Here is a 17,938-nt window from a genome sequence, read left to right as displayed (position 1 = left end):
AAGTCTACTCGAGTGTCACCAGTTAAATGCTTTTAATGTGAAGCAGATAGTGAGCATCTTTTCTTAGATGTAAAAAGCCGGTGTAAGGATATAACCGGGGTTGTCATGAGCTTATTAGTCGGTGGGAAAACTCCGACATCGCAGCAACCCTGATAAGCTAGCAATCCCGGGACCCGCTGTTTACTTTTTGGTCCGCGGCAGAGTTAATACCGCCAACCGTTCCCCATTACTCCTGCAGTAAGGAAATAGCATGCTAGCTTGCTAATTCTTGCCTTGTTTGTGGTAAATTTATCAAACAGAGGGCCCCATATCGCTATTTTCTAAGCTACTGTAGCCGTCATTTTTCACGGGACACACATGATTGGGTTTCTATGGAAACTCAGCCGTCAGCGGTTACACTGTATTGGTGGGTATTGGTGAACGTAGCATGACAGACACCCATTGTCCTGTTTCCTGTCGACACACGTCAATGATCCAGAAAATCCCGTCCATGCTGCTGTACCAAACTTCTTCAGTGTGTGTGGTGAATCTGCAGACACGATTTCTTGTTTATGGTTAAAATTTTCTCTGCGTTAGAAAAGCCCTCATTGGCATTCATAGCCCACCACCAGGCGCCATTAGCCATTCATGACACCATGCCGCAGGAACATTGAAGCTGATTGGCCGGGCCTGGAGGGGATATGAGTGCTATGATTGGCGGAGCCCGGGGGAAATTGAGTTCTTATTGGTGGTAATGAAGGGGCCTGCAGGAGAGCATGGCTGAGACAACATAAGCATAAAACTGAAGAGGACACACACACACACGGCCGCTATAGCTCATCTATCACAACACACACAATCTCCTCCACCGGTCCCAGAGACCACAGAGGCATTACACATTCTCTAATGTAGAGAATAACAAAGAGGAACCAGGCTTTTAGATGTTTTCTGGTCCTGGAGGAGAATCCAGACGTGACAGGAGGAACGGCTGGACAATAAAACTTTGAGAAAAGGATCCCTGTATTCAGTTCTTTCGTCGTCTAGTCTAGAAAATGGCAGAAAATAGAGGAAATGGCAAATTAAATAATTTCTTTCCCCGGATTTATTTAATACAAAGTCCAACTAGTCCAACTAGTTCTAATTTAGTGTTTAGTTGAAAAAAGAGTGCAAAAGAGAAGATATTCAAACTCAGGGCTGCAACTTATGATTATTTGTATTATTGATTAATCTCCCAAATTAAAATAAAACTCCCAAAACCAAAGTTAACCGAAATTTTAATTAAAAAATATTTATTTTATTTTTTTTTTCAAATCATATATGACCAAAAAAGCTTTAAATTGTACAAAATGGATCCAGACAAGGACTTTTTTTCCCCCCAAAACAAATTTTAGTTATGTTTCAAATAATATGAAACAAGTACAACAACGTACAGCACACCATAAATGTAAAAACTGAAAACGAACCAGTCTTATTTGATATTTAGCACAAACTTATCAAAATATTTGCCCTTTTATTTTGCCTCTGATCGGTTGTTTCAGCTTCATTGAGTTCATTTTAATACAAAACAGTGGCGAGCAGAGTATTATCACACTTGAGAGGCTGGAACCGCTGAATATTGAACATTTTTTTCTGTTGCTGTGTTTAATAAAGGCCAGAATGTTTCTTGCAGAACATTATGATGTCACATTCAGGTTGATCTTTGACCTTTTGGATATAAAATGTCTTAACCTTATATTTTCATCCTGTTATGGCCAAAAATGTGTTGTGTGAGGTCACAGTGACCTTTGACCTTTTAACCACCAAAATCTAATCAGTTCATCCTCGAGTCCGAGTGGATGTTTGTGCCAAATCTGAACAAATTCCCTCAAAGCGTTCTTGAGATATCAAGTTTACAAGACAGATAACCCAACGCCAGCGCAAGGGCGTAAAAAAAGTCAAATCTTGACATTTTTGCTTCAAAAATGTTTGATCGATTATAAAAACAGTTGCCCATTAATTTTGTGTTTATTGATCGTTTCTGCCTCATTCAACTCACAATGACAACAAACGGCTAAAAGCAGAGTGTCATCACATTTTGTAGAAGCTGAAACCGGCACAAAAAGACCTGAAGGATTATTCGAGTATCAACATTGCTGTTGGTTACATACCAGTACTGATTTAATCCAATACTGAATCCAAAACTTCATGTGGTTTCTATCATTTCAACCATTTTAGACCCTCGAAGCGAACTTCACTTTATATTAAATTAAGAATCGAGAGCCACTAAAGGAAAGAAATGACATTATTCTGTGGAGTTTCATCAAATCAGTGACGGACGGACTAACAGACGCCTGGAACTGGGCAGTGTAATAAAAAAAGGACAGCAGGAAGTAACCTGTTAAATGACATGAAGAGCTGAACAAACCTGCGAGGATGTGAATGACTCTGCTCGGTATTAATCTCTGAGTGGACATTATTACACAATGACGAAATAAGAGCCTCTAATAAGTCGACCTTTGAGAAGAGGATTAGTCTGATGATAGGAGGTCTGTGGGGGGGGGGGGGGGCGACAGTCATTAAGCAGACTGAGTGCTTTACACACACACACACACACACACACACACACACACACACACACACAGTGTAGTACAGTACCACTTGGTAACATCTCAGCAGGGCAGTGACACAGCGAGCAGAAACAAACGGCGTCTGGGAGAGGCGAGGACAAAGAGCGACTGTCAGCGGACGGACTGTGAGAACACTCAGGCTGAGAACACAACGAGCAGTAAATACAGGAAACACCAATAAATGACCGCGATTCATTAAAACCAGTTAACAGCCAATGAACACCAGCGAAGAACTTACACTGGGATTATTGGAAAGAAGCTTCCAAAGGCTCAACTGTGAACATTTACAGTGCGATGGTGTGTGAGTGTTTCTCTCGTTGGTTTTCTTCGGCGCAACATCCTCCAAAAGACGTGCTAATACATTTGTAGCTACGCTAGCGGTAGCTTTTGGGATGTTCGTTGGTCCATTGGCAGAGAATTTAGGGGTTGCCTGGGGCGACCAGACCAGTACTAGGGACGTTCCTCATGAATGAATTCATAGTTAAATTACTAACTGGACACTCAAAGTTTTGGGATGTGTGAGGTCTGAAAGGAAACACAATCAAGAACACATCCAGGTCAACATATAAAACATTAATATTGATGTTTTTGCAAAGCTTGATTTTCATTATGGAGCTCGGTTATCGATGCTAGTTAAGCTCTACATGCAGCACAGCGGCAGCTCTGGATGGATCAATCACTGGCGTTTACATGTTGTCGAGTCTGCTTTGTTTTGTTTGCTGAAAGTGAAAAATTAGCTAATTTCAGTTCAGAATAGGGACGAGAATAGGAGTGATGGTGCATTCAAGGACACTAAGACATGAGAGATTTCCCAGATGGTTTACTCATCAATATTTTTTAATGTAGGATTTGCTTGTAGTTTGTCTTCTGGGTGTAGTTTCCTTTAATGAAGATGGCTTTTTAATTGGCAGCTGATGAACAAATTGTGTCTTTGAATGCACCCCCATGGTGAGTTTGGGAAAAAAAAAGCCTCCTTCTTGCAACTGTGTAATAACCAAAACAGCGTCAACGTGACAAAAAATGAACGCAAAGGAAACGCTCTGTGATGGATTACCAATCTAAAGTCTCCAGTCAGTGCAAATTTATTTTCACAGCTCACCGAAATGAAGTGAAATCCACAGACTGCCTGCGAGGAAGGAAATCAATCTTCTTAAATAAATATGACTTTACATAAATGCATGGAAAGTTTTCTGCAAAAGGTAAAGACAGAAGGAAAAAGAAGAAACACGATTTCAAACACACGCTCACCAGATTAATCCTGTGTTATGCAAATGTAATTTGGTGGCTGTGTCCTCTGCGTTAGAGTGAGCGATTAACAACCACTTTATACCCCGGTACACCTCCCATTAACCTGACAAAGACACACACTGATGAGGCCGTGTGTGTCCTTGTGTGTACGTAACCGTGCATAACAACACACACGCCGCTTTGCCCGCACGCCGCGTTCAGCTCACACGGGAGGAACTGTCGGAGCACACCGACAGCCCACAGCAACTCATTTTCAAGTCTTTAAGATGTCATGATTGATGTTTTCAGTGACTTTACTAGCTCCAGATCCTGATGATGCCATTTTTTTAAAAGGCAAACCGAACATGAAAAGATCAGCAGCGGATCAAAAACCTGGCAGGTGTTCCGTCAGTGCGTGTAAAGAGTTAAAAGGATTTTAAAAAAGAGCCGTTCTTGTTGGTTTTTTTGTGACGTGACTACCCACCGTTTAGATGTCGATAACATAAAAGAGAAGCAGACGTTTTTCTTCTTCTTTTGATTTTAATTGATATTTTCGACAGTTTTGGTAACCAAGCAGAACAAATAGAAAAACAGTCATCATTTATATCAACCCGTACTCATCGGAAAAACAACCTTTCGACTGTGAATGCAGCTTATTACTACCAATATTGATGTTCGTCGTTAGGCAGCAACCTCTGCTGGTTGTAGTAATTATCACTGGAGCACAGGAGGAAGTCAGGCGAAGTAGTTTAAAGAGGAAAACGTCTGAAGTAACATAGTTATAAAGTTTTCTCAAACCTAGGTTTCTTTCCTAAACCAAAGCAAACTGCGACCGTACGATGACGATACGCTGCTCATGTTTTGGGAACGGTGATCCACGTCATTTTGGGGGTCACTGGCAATTGTTTAGGTATGATGATGTGTTTCCATCCTTGATGGATATAAATCAAGAAATATAACCAATATGAACAACAAGAATGACTATCGACCGATACTGGCCTATGACAAATATATTGGTATCGGCAAATATGCTGTCCGATACGTGCTGATAGGAAGCTTTTTATATTTAAAGGAATATCGGCTGATGTATCAAAAACCACAACCAGACAGCCATTATTCTAAATATTTCTCCTTTTGCACAATTCTCACAAAAAAAAACAAAGCCAGCAAAGCATTAGTCAATGTCTCAATACTTTCTGACTTTTCTACTGAGGATCCAAATCTCAAAAACGTCAAATATTCAATAGTTTCCTCCAGAAACAAACAAAACAAAAAACCTCCTTAAAGACAGCCTTAAAACAGCTCAACAGTGCACATTTTATCATACAAACAGGAGGAAATTGCTTATTTTTTTTTGGGGGGGGGACTATTTTCATCTTGATGGAAGCGGTTGTTATTTTGTCATCCTGGTTGAGATTGAGTTCGGGCAAAAATGGTTATTTTATGTCCCTGCATGACTGGTGGAGACTGTGCAGCCACCGACCACTATCAAAGTTGTGAGATACTGATAGTTTGTAAAGTGTTTCCTCAGAAATCATAGATGAAAAGACAATTCAGAACTTGCTCTAGAATCTTCACATTTTTAAGTTTTCTTCAGTATTAAACTAACCCAGTGATAGTTGTCTGCACATCCATGGATACACAGCAAACAGGAAGCGCTAATAGCTAATTCGGCATACTTTCTTTTGTACACAAATATTCGGTTAGCAAGAACATTTTCGATTTCCATTTTCATACAACAGTCAAATTTCACACTGAGCTAACAAAAACAGTAGAATGACAGAAAAATGCTGCTGAATTATTTATGCACTCTGGATTAAAATAGAGCAGGTATGTTTAAATCACCCCACATCCCTCTAGAGAGATACATCCGGTGCATATTGGACAATAGTTAACATGGAAACATGGACAATATTTAATCTAATGTTTTTTTCCGACGCTCACATTAAGGGAGAATAATTCCCTAATGGTGCGATCACTACTTGTCACCTGAGTGCATGCATTTAATTTAAAAAAGGGTTTAAAATATGTGACTTTTTGATGGCTGATACGGATATTTATTTTGTTTTGTCTGGAGCCGCCACCGGCTGCTCGTGTGCTCATTACCTTAAGTTACCACATTGTGAGCAACATGCCGATAATTGCCATGCGATGAAAAGATTGCACTAATCGCCCGAACTTCCCGAATGGAAATTAAAAATCACTTGATGTAATCTTTAGAAAGAAAACCAGGAGGTATTTAGAGAATTGGATTATAAATCACCTTGTAATCAGACTAATCAGCTGCAGTCTGAAGGGCAGCATTAAAAAAAATATAAAGTTAAGTGAAAAAGTGTCACATGTGGGTCGGAATAACTTGTACAGCAGATAAGTTGAGGGGAAGAACGAAGAAGAAGAAAAGCGGGTTGAAAACACATTATCTGCGGCTGTTTCTGTAGCCGAGGTGGGCAGCCTCCATGACTGCAGCTCCTGCTGTCGAGTCATTATGTCTGGACCCGATCCAGCACATTTACAGCTTCTCTTCACACTGGAAATTAAACCTCTGTATCTTGTATAGAAAAGCGAGAGCGAGAGCTGAATGTGAAAGCACTTTATTAAAAAACTGCTTGTTTCTCTAAAGTCGTATCAAAAAATAATTAGCACCGCCTGCGCACATGGAGCTCCGCCAACAAGCCTCTGATAGTGTTTCTGCTCATGCATGTGAGTCCTGTCCAAACGTTTGAACCCTTTCTTCTATCTCGACTCGTATTTTTTTGAAAAGTTTCCGTAACTTTTTCGCTCCTTTGAACTTCCACTCCACGGCTCCTGCTAACCTTTACACATATACATAAACAGAGAGGCAGAGCGAGACAGAGGAGAGGCAGCTCCACCAGCTCTCAATTAACAAGGCAGCCTCTGTTTCAGCAGCGGTTGAGTTTTGTGTGTGTGTGCGTGCACGGGTAGAAATATGTGCGCCAGAGCAAAAGACATGAACAGAAAGAAGGAGAGATTGTTCTTTGCAGCCAGAAGACAGAGATATAGCCTTCATTCCTGCTCAGATTAAAGGATTTAGAGCAAGAAGCCTTATTACAAACCCAAAGAAAGAGAATGAGAGGCAGCTCTCCCTCCTTCTCCCTCTGTTCTCGGGCTGATTAAAGCACAGATAACTCTCTCTTCCAGGCTGCGAGCTGCTGGAGGCCGACCCAACACACACACACACACACACACACACACACACGCACACGCACACATGCTCACACACATAAACACTGGCTCATTAAAAAATCCTGACATAACAATAGTTTCTCTGAGTTTCGTAGGATTTTGACCTGTTGGACAACAAACCTTGTGAAGTGCGATGCTCGACAACGCATTCTTATCAATGGCTATTTAAAGAACTCCTGCCATGTGTGTGTGTGTGTGTCTGTGTGTGTGTCTGTGTTAAAGTTTTATGGGCTTGAAGGGCTTTCTGTAGATCTGAGTAACATGAGACTTCTTAAGGCTTTTGAATGCGACCTGGAACTGATCTCCAGGACCAGGATACCGATTTTAAGGTATACCGTTTTGTGAGAGTTATCATAACGTGATCTTTTCCTGAGCCTAACCAGGCAGATTTTGTGCCTAAATGTAACCAGACACAACATAAAATTGAACACTGAAGTGTAAAGAAACAAAACGTTTCAACATATCCGTGGTTTGCTGAGGCAGGATTACTCAAAAACGACTCAACGGATATCGACAACACTTGGATGGGGGTTCGATCCAGAATAGCTCCCCAAAAACTGCGACCATCAAGGTTAGGACGACTAAAGATGCTTGTTTTTGCCACTGGCAGGTTGAGGTTTGCTGTTCTTAAGAGTTTAACTAAAAGAAATCTTGCTAGAGGCGAGTTGTTGCAGGAGGATGACGGAAGAAACGTGAGTCAGAGTTGGAGAGAGGAGTTAGGAGCTTACCTCAACTGAATACCAAGTCATGGCTGAATACTCAACTGATTTTGACAATCTTCAGACTTCAGAGTGAAACCAGTAAAAAAAAAAGATCTGATTACTCAACCAAAAGGTCTCTCACCATAGGAATCATTTCAATAATGCCCCAAAGGATTACATTGCAGACGTTGCGATCTACTGGACTGTTTCCAAGGTTTTTGGTGAGTATGAACAATTTACTTACCTAAACCTGTGAATATAGGTTTACGGGTTTAAAAATACTGGAATTCTCCTTTAACTTTTGGTGCAGATCCGGATAAAAGGACGGATGGGTGGTTTAAAACTTACAGGGCTGTCGAGTTTGATATTGGATTAGGCTTGATTGAATTAACGGGGACTATTAGGCCTTGGTGGAGGTATGTGGTCTACTGAGGGCCATTCGGTAACCTCCCTCAAAGAAAAAGGACATAATAGGGCATTTGTTGGGGACTATTTTCAGCAGAGGATTGATCCACAGTTTGTGCTCTAGTGGGTATTTGGGGCAGCAGGACGATGTGTGTGGGACTGAGTCCAAATATACTACAGTGTGTGTGTTTGTGGTAATAAAGAAGCATGTCAGTGGAGTTGTGTGGATCATTGATGTGTTTTTGATAGTGTAACAACAATGAAGCTCTTTGTTAGCAGGATCAATTCGTTCGTTGGTTTTATGAGCAACAGACTCACATATTTTAATAAAAAAACACTTCACAGATATTGGCACACTTGTAAAACACGTTGTTGTCATCTGTTCTGCTATTTTTCAGGAAGGTTACAGCGCTGCGTTTCCCTCGAGGGAAGCTTTGCTGTGGTTCAGCTTCTTCCGAAGTGCAGCTTGTAAAAACTGTGAGCCTTTTCAAAGCAGCTTTCCCCCAACACACTGCAGCCTTTATGCTCGATTCCAAACAGCTGATCACATCTCATTTCTTTCTGGGTGACTGTTCATATCTATTTTAGGCTGTAATCCATAACCAAAACCAAAGTGACAGAGACGTCGTGCGGAGTTACAAGACGAGACATCACATTTACATTTGTTTTCAGCTCGTTCAGGTTACAGTTTGTTTTCGAGCGAGGTTTGGCTGAGCCGAAGCGTCTCTCCAGATTCAAATCAGGTCGTTTTTTAGGTTTGTTTTCAAAGAGAGAAAGCATGCCGATGACAGTGGAGGAGAGGATCCTGCTGCAAGGATTTTCACGGATGTTATAAAACATGTTTTTGTCTGGCACAAAAAAAAGAAACTTGTTCCACCCTGGAGTGAACTTACTCCAGCATCCATGAATTCAAGCTGACAACAGTTGTCATTTGTTGTCGATTAGGAGGCTACAAATGTCTTACAGCTGCCTTTAAAGGGCTCAGCAAACAGATTACAGCCCAGCAGCAAGGATCAAATGTTGGCAAGTACGATTCTGCGAACCACTAAAATGTTCACATTTGTACGAGTCACAGGCCGTTTCATAAGATGTTTTTGATCCAGCCATGTTTGTGGCGACAACAACCCGATGTTTTCAATGAGAACTCGAGAGATCTCCAGCTGCGTTTGTGGAGACCAAAACTGGAATTTTAAGCCAAAACATGATCTTTTCCTGGTGTGAAACCTCTGGATACGAGGGACCACAGCGTTCCAACATTTGTAAGCATGGCTTTTGAAGTGTCAAAAACCTGGTGTTTGTCAGGACATCTCCAGTCATGCTTGCAGCAACAAAACACAGATATATTTGACAGGAAGTTGGGACATCTCGAGAAGTGTTTTTGGCTACTAAAACAGGGTGTTTTTAGAGAGACCTCAGGACATTTTCAGTGGTCTTTATTACAACCAAAACATCATATTTTCCTAGTGTCAGACCACTAGATATTTCTGACGAGGGACCATCAAGTTTCAACATCTATAAGCTTTGGTTTGTGGTGACAAATCTGGATCTGTGATGGGACGTTGGAACATCTCCTGCTGTGTTTGTGGCGACAAAATTGGGTGTTTTTAATGAAACCGCAGGACGATTTCCAGCTGTCTTTGGGCAACAAAAACCTGGTGTTTTTGATAGGAAGTCCAGCCATGTTTGTGGCGACAAAAAACATGTTTTTAATGAGACCATGGGACCATTTTCCAGTCACGTCTGAGGTGACAAAACCTGATATTATTGACAGGAAGTTGGGACGTCTCCAGCCGTGTTTGTCACAACGAAATAGGGTGTTTTTGGTGAGAAGTCAGGACGTCTCCAGGCATGTTTATGGCGACCAAACCAGGTATTTTAAGCCAAACATGGTCTTTTCCTAACCCTAACCAAGTGCTTTTTGTGCCTAAACCCAACCAGAACATTAGCACAGTGTTGTCACCAGATAAAACGAACATCAAACCTGAAGTTGCAGCAAAAATAAATTTAAAGTTTCAACATATCGGTGGTTTTGCAGAAAAGTACACTGCCAACATTATCCTGGTGACTGGGTTTGCTGACTGAGAGAGTATCGCTTCAACTTCTCCCAACAAAAGCACGTTTTAATTATGAAGAGAAATTGTAGAGGAAGTAGTGCAGACAGACTGAACAACAACAACAAACAACAGAGACATGAATTATGGAGCAGGAAATGTAACTCAGTGTGAAGCAGATGCTCCTGATGGTCAGTCCACTCAGTGCACAGCTGGTTGTGTTCCTGACTGCAGCAGCACTTGGCACAGAGGCTGTGGAGCTCCACGGTAGCTCAGTCCTGAATGAACGAGCCAGAATGGTTCTGTTCTACTTTCCTACCGCATGGCTATCCATCCATGCAAACTGCCTTATCAACACACACAACACACAGCCTGCTGGGGAGCACAGCATTACTACTGGGTGACCACTTTACCAAACTGAACTCTGTCAAGTCAGCCTGACCTCACAGGTGAGTTCATACACAGTTTGTAGCTCCTGACTGAAACAACGACCATCAGACTGCCATTACAATGTGTTTTTGTAGATGAGTTTAGAAAATACAGTAGTGGTGTGTCTCTACATGAAACTATTCTTGTTCATGCTCCCCAGGAACTTTAGTTCATTTTAGTCACATTACAGGTAAGACTAATCGCTTCATCCTCAGTTTGGGAATCATTAGGTCCAGCACTGGATGTTTTGAACACTACAGCCTCTATGAGACGCCAGTTTGGCTTCAGACTTGCAGTTTTATTTTCTCAGCAAATAAAAATTGGCTATTTATCACACGCTGTGTTACCCAAGTAAGTCAAAAAGTGATTAATTTAACTGGAGACAGTAGAGTCTACGTTGCTGAGCTCAAGCTGAGATGAATAGAAACCGTGTAGAGATGCTTCACTGACAGTATGTGAGAGACTCATGAACCCTCCAGTGTTTCATCTCAAAAACCGAACATAATAAACTGCAGTGTCTACCTCAAGGCTAACGCACACCTTGTTTAGTGTGTGCGAGAGAACAAAGTTTATTTACAGAGAGTGAGAAGAGACAGTACAAAGAGGTAAAGAACAGCATGCATACCAATGTGTATTTATGAGCTGCTGAGAGATAAAAGGAGTAGAAATGAAGAGTCAGTGAAAGAGGCAGATCATACTGTCGCTAAGTCGCTGTATTAAAGTACTGAGGGGTGCATTCTGGGACACGCCAGAAACTAAGCCCTAATCAGAACTAGCCTGGAAAGACAGCTTTTATACTTTATAGGCAGAGCTGCAGATGAGACCGACTGGAGTGAGATCCAGCATTCATTACACTCCCCTGAGTCCTCTTTCACAGACGGGCTTGACCGTTTAAAGCGCCACTGAGTGATGTTTTTGATATTGACATGTAATCAAATGAAACTGTGATGTGAAATGGTTGACAGTGCTGCCAATCTCCCTGTGAATCAACACCTCAGTCAGCAGCTCCGAGCACATTCATCTCTGTGTTTGTATTTTAATCTTACACATCTATATTCTGGCTGTTTTACAGTTACAGGTTATATTGTCTACTTTCCATAGTAGCCCAGACAAGCTGATTAGATGCTTCTTGTTTTTCTTCAAGTTGCAGGTGATTTAAGTCATATCTAGCCGCTAAAGACCAACATATTATGACCATAACATATCCAGATATTTCTTTAAGAAGTTGGTGGATGAAACTCAAAATTAAAACATAGAAAACATAAAGAGAAAAGACCATTTTGTTTTATTCTGTTGCATCTGTAAGTGGCATTGGCAAAGCGTTTGCAAAGATGTTAGCTATAGGAACAATCTGTTGTCTGACGGTTAAAAACATGTTTGTGCACCTTAGTGTTGAATGTCGCACTGCAAAAGTTGAAGTCCCCCACCTGAAGACCTGCTTTTCTTGCAAGACCCGCCCTACTCCGCCTCTGATTGGTTGCCTTCGTTGGCTGCATTCTCTACGCTTGACTCAAACTGTTATCTCATAGTGCAGCTCTGGTTGTGTTTATTTTTCTTGCAGTTCTGATACAATGGTTTATGAGCTGTAGTTTCCCCAGTAAACACCCCGACCTATTCAACCTCCTTTCTGGTCTTCTACTGATCCTCTCGGGGTCACTCATCCTCATCTTTTTTTCCAATGGCACCTATTATTTGAATTTTCCTACACTCTCCCACCAAGTAGAAGACTACAAGAAAACCCCACAGAGGCAGCGTCCGAATGCCCCAAATACTCGATTAAACTCCAAATAAACCAAGACATTAGAACTAATCTCACTACTGGCAACCTGCTTAATTTGTATTAATCCCTTGTAAATCTACTTTTTATGTTTTTCTATGAGAGATTTGTACTTTTGGCAGGGTCAAACGGCTTGCTAAACCATTTAATTAATAATACATAGATACACTCATACATACTTCAGCTGCATCTGACATGTTTATCTGAAATCCCTTTAAAAGATCAAAAACTCAACTACATGCTGGCCAGAATAAAAACAAGGCACCACACTGCCCTAAAGAGGACTGCAGGAGCTCTGAAACTTCAGCATTTGTGGGCAATTTGCAGTTTTTCGATATGAAAGAAAACACTTGTATTTAGTTTTGTTATTTTGCCACTCTGTAAACTTTGGTTGATGTTTAATAGAAAACAAAACTTCCAGCTGCTTTCCGTCTTATCAAAAGTCATTTCCATAGTTGAACTTTACCAGACTTTCTGGCACAATCACACTGGAAATGATAGCAGTTCCCAGGTAGTTCCACCGCAATAAACGCAGGTGTGATAACACACACACACACAGAGACACACACACACACACACAAAAGCACAAGCATGCCTTTGTACTGAGGGGAAACCAGAAAGGCTTTGATATCTACATAATAGGACGAGTGTGTTGTTTGGTAAAACTATTGGGGTCATTGGGGAGTTGGCTCAGCAATAGGAGCTGAAGGTAGAAAGGCAAACACACACACTCTCTCTCTCTCTCTCTCTCACACACACACACACACACACACACACACACACACACACACACACACACACACACACAGTGGCATAGAAAAGGTGTGACCCTGGGTTACAGCCAAGGAAATTGAGAGGATTACCGGGTATTAAAAGTTACACACTTCCTCACACACACACATATACACACCTGTACAGTCAGTTGAAGCATACACAAACACATCGACGGGCACACACACAGGCGCGCGTGCACACACGCACGCACACACACACACACAGAGTGAGTGTGTCTGACCCAGTTCATTATATGAGGGTGTTAGCAGGGAAATCCGCATTATTAATATGCAGTGTGAATTTAGAGGCTATTACGAGCTAAATAGTACTCTGCCAACCTGTGTGTGCATGCATGTGTGTGTGCGTGTGTATGTGTGTGTGCGTGTAAAGTAATTTTCCTCGGCCCTGTAACAAAGTGTTTTTCCATATTTGTGGCTAAAACAGCAGAGAGAACGAGTGTGTGCGTTTTAAATTTGACAAAACATCCATCAGCCTCTTAGCCAAAAAACGAGCAAACAAAATGCTAAAGCAGCCTTGAGGTTGTGTAGGAGAGTGTGTGTGTGTGTGTGTGTGTGTGTGTGTGTGTAGATCAGTGTTTCAGTGTGTAAAGCAGCAGTAGTTGTTGTTGCGGTATCAGCCAGTGACAGCCAGCTGCTGAAGAGCGATAGAGAGACCTTTAGTTTAGTTTACACCCCTCTCTCTCTCTCTCTCTCTCTCTCTCTGTGCCCTGAGGAGATGTGTGTGTGTGTGTGTGTGTGTGTGTAAAATGTGTGTGTATGTGTGTTAATAGAATGAATGTGTGTCCTATATAAACAGCTAGGAGGGAAACAATTACACCAACGCAGAACAGCAGCCAGAACATTCATTGTCTGCAGGCGAACACACACACACACACACACACACACACACACACACACACACACACACACACACACACACACTCTTAAATAAACCAGTCACTCCAGTCTGTCACTCAGTCAGAGGAAACTGTGTCAGTTCCTGACGTCGTGTTGTGTTTTCGAGGAAAAAAAGTCAGCGACTTGTTTGTGTTGAAGATTGTCAAAAACTACAAAGAACATCAATGTGTGTCTCGACTTTTTTGTGAGAAAACCAAATCAATTACCTCGTTAAAATTTTTGGGGAATGGCATCGACTTCTTCCTCATTAAAAAGTCCTGAATCTACTGTGTGGACAGCTACAAATACAAGCGTCCACATTCGTTCAGACTCCGAGACATTTGAGGGAGAGAGACACGACAGACTACACGTTAAGTCTTTCACAACCTGCATGGTATCGTCGGGAGGTCGTTGCTAGGAACCCACTTCTGGGAGCGAGAGTGTAAACAGCATGGCGTCTGAAGTGTGGATGTAAAATGAGCACTGAAGGCATCGTCAGATAAAGTTCCTCGGTGGTGTATGAAGCCAAAATAGGTTCGACTTCCCGGCTACAGGATTACTGGTATCTTCTGGATTGCTTCTGCCCTGAGAACATGTGTACAAGAGATTCCTTCACTAACTTTATTGGGGGTAAAATAATTTAATCGAACGGCTTTTCTAGACTTTCCAAATGTTCTTGGACCAAATTATGTTAGTGGAACAAGTTCATATGGGTTGTAACGCTCAAGAATATTTGTATAATTTGTGAGCTAATGGGGAAAAGTCAGTGTGTATTTTTGGCCACTACATCAAATTGCCTGGTGCTGTTCGTGGGGACAAGCAATGTGTTGGATGCCGACTGAAAAATCTTGCTGGTTGTATTTCTATTATCATTATTTTATTAGATCTTTTTAATCATTATTTATGATCCAATGTATATTAAATATGAATGTGTACTAGGACCTTTCTCTCCTTCTTTTATCTTTTTTCTTACTCTTGATTTATTTTTTATGCTGTTTTATTCTATGGCATTAGTGTTGAGGTAGTTTGTCTGTACATGTTTGCGTGTATGGGTGTCGATACTTGTTTGTACTGTGCTATGTTACCATACTTGTTAAAAGACAATAAATACAGTTTTAAAAACATCCTGTTGGTCAGTGTCACAAACACAAAGAATAATTTGTCATACTCACAGGAGAAGGCAATGAAATGTTGACACAGTTGTTTCTGGTAGGACGTCGTGAGGCGCCCAAGACGTGGCGTCGGTTGTCGTTTTCCGCTGAGACAGGATACAACCGTCAATCGTCGTGCTTGACGGCCATCTTTATTTACTGTGATAAATGACAAAGAAAAGCAAAAAAATCCTCACGTTTAAAAAGCTGTTTGACATTTTTGCTCGAAAGATGACAATAAAACAATTTATCAAAGTAAAACATCATTTTTAAGGGGAAGGGCAGAGGGGGCAGGAGTCCAAACATTCTTTAATCAAGTAAAAGTAATAGAGTACAGGCTCTGAAATGTACTCAGAGTATCAGAGTAAAAAGTCTCCCTCTAAAGTGGTTTGTGGTCAAAGCTAACTGAAGCTCACGTCATATTAATATAATTCAAAGACAATTAAACTGGAAGGTAGAATCATTAGGATTTGTCCCAGCTGTTCCTGAACGCACCACAAAGATAGTTGATTGATGGGACGGCGGCGTGCAGTGACGCCAAATAAAAATAATCCATAATTTCCCCCAAATGCATCAAACTAAAGCAACAAGCCTGTTTTGAAAGTGTCAGGAGGAGAAAGTTCAGATATTTGTGTTCAAATGTAGAGCGGAGAAGTCGAAAGTTAAGTACAGATACCTGAAACATCTACGGAAATAAAGTATTTCTACTTTGTTGCTTCCCACCTGTGGCAAAGGATGACTTAAACCCAGGCAGCTGTTGATGAAACTTCACCTAAACTCACCACCAGGATCCTGTTCTTCAATGTAAACTGACTCAACACTAACATTTCCCGTCTTTCAGCCAAGATAAACAGCTCTCCAGGAGAAAATCAAGCTGGGGAAATCAGGCTTCTCTAATCCCATGCTTCTTGTTTACCTGACATTTAAAAGCTTACAAGAGAAAGTCAAGTGTAACCTGGTAACTCGAGTGCATCTAAATGCTCTGAGTGAATAAGGGTGACATCTGAAAGAAGACGAGGAGGAAGACTGAACCTCCGGGAGTCGGTTACAGAGGCCAAGCTGGAGTCTGGACCTCGAACACACAGGTGAGATGACCTCGGCTGAGGCAGCGCGGGGAGGTTAGAGCAGCAGAAGAGGATCATTACGTCTCCTCAGAGTGAAGCTCTGCAGGTATTAGACTGTAGCTCTGCAGTTATTAGACTGTAGCTCTGCAGTTATTAGACTGTAGCTCTGCAGTTATTAGACTGTAGCTCTGCAGTTATTAGACTGTCCCGGTGATTACAAAAGAGCTGCTGTAAAGTCTGATAATATGAGAGACGGAGACACCAATTATGGAGAGGGTCGTCTCAGGCGCTGCAGGTAGCACTTTTCTTTCATTATAGTGTGTGTGTGTGTGTGTGTGTGTGTGTGTGAGTGTGAGTGTGAGTGTGAGAGAGAGAGAGAGTGTGTGTGTGAGTGTGTGTGCTAGCTGAGCTATCTGACAGGGCAGATTGTGATTTTTAGCTGAGCAGCGCTAATCTCTTGTTACAATATGAAGCGCTGATTACACCACTGCACACTGTGGGAACGAGAGAGACTGTGTGTGTGTGTGTGTGTGTGTGTGTGTGTGTGTGTGTTATATGAGAGGGCAGATAAGGCGACAAGGTGAGGATGGGAGACAGAATTGAATTTAAAAGAAGAAGACAAAGAAGAAGAGGAGGAGAGTGTGTGTGTGTGTTAACAGAGGTGAGATGAGGTTATCCTGGGTTATCACACACACACCCGACACACACACACACACACACACACACACACACACACACACACACACACACTGAGCTAACAGCACAGTATGTACAGTAGGGATGTTATGAGTAGGACATGCCTCTGTACTGTCGTGTTATGCTTGGACAGAGCTATTATACCCACTGTGTGAGTGTGTGTGTGATGTTGATATAACACTGGAATAGTTGGAGGAAGCACAGAGGCCTGGACAGGAACCGTGGAAATGAATAGGTGACACACACACAGACACACACTCTCACACACACACACAGATGAAGTTGCTGTCGACTCCTGCTGCCGTTAAGGAATGAACATTTTGTGCCAAATCTGATCGGCGGGCAGAGCAGCCGTTGCCGAGCCGTTACTGAGAAGAGGTGATCGTAATGATAACGATTATGAGGGTAATGATGTCATACACTTTCTGGACAAGAAGCAGCGTGTTTATCCGTTATTTTGTTGATCTCTCCGAACAGGTTCAGGTACTGAACAAGAAGAAAGATTTCAACGAGGCGATGCAGAAAGAGAAAAAACCCGATAAGCATTATATAAAGTTTCTACATGGTGTCATGTGTGCACAGCTTTAGGATACTTTAGGTGTTTGTTTCATACAAATATCCTTCAGCGTCTGTTTGTTTACACACCCACAGGAGGTGATTTAGTACAAATACTTTCAGGGATTCAGGAAGTCAGTCACAGTCGGGGGTGCTGAGGGGTCAGTCTATATAATGACATCATTGATGTTTTTTATATTCATTTCAACGACCAGAATAGCTTATATTTAATAGTTATTAACAACAATTTGAGAACATTTTACACTACATTAAAAGGGCGACCAAGCTTTTGCCATCGGCATGTATTCTCATGGTTTACGTGAAGCTTATTTTAACCTGTATTTGTGAAGCACTTTGCAACCTTGTTTAGATGAAAGTGTTATAAATAAAGTTATTATTATTATTATATTATTACAGCAGACG

At 41.6% G+C, this 17,938-nt stretch overlaps 1 protein-coding gene across 1 annotated transcript in view; it reads right to left on the bottom strand.

Moving 5' to 3' along the window:
* Positions 1-17,938, bottom strand: part of LOC141008247 (plexin-B2-like) — a 179,298-nt gene that overhangs the window by 52,526 nt on the left and 108,834 nt on the right. The window contains exon 4 of the mRNA XM_073480510.1: positions 15,222-15,359. The gene's annotated coding sequence lies outside the window, so the exon portion shown is untranslated. The remainder of the gene's footprint in view (positions 1-15,221; positions 15,360-17,938) is intronic.

Source organism: Pagrus major, chromosome 14, assembly GCF_040436345.1.
Source record: "Pagrus major chromosome 14, Pma_NU_1.0".
Taxonomy (NCBI): Eukaryota; Metazoa; Chordata; class Actinopteri; order Spariformes; family Sparidae; genus Pagrus; species Pagrus major.
The sequence above is the reverse complement of the archived record's forward strand: the minus strand, read 5'-3'. Positions and strand labels throughout refer to the sequence as shown.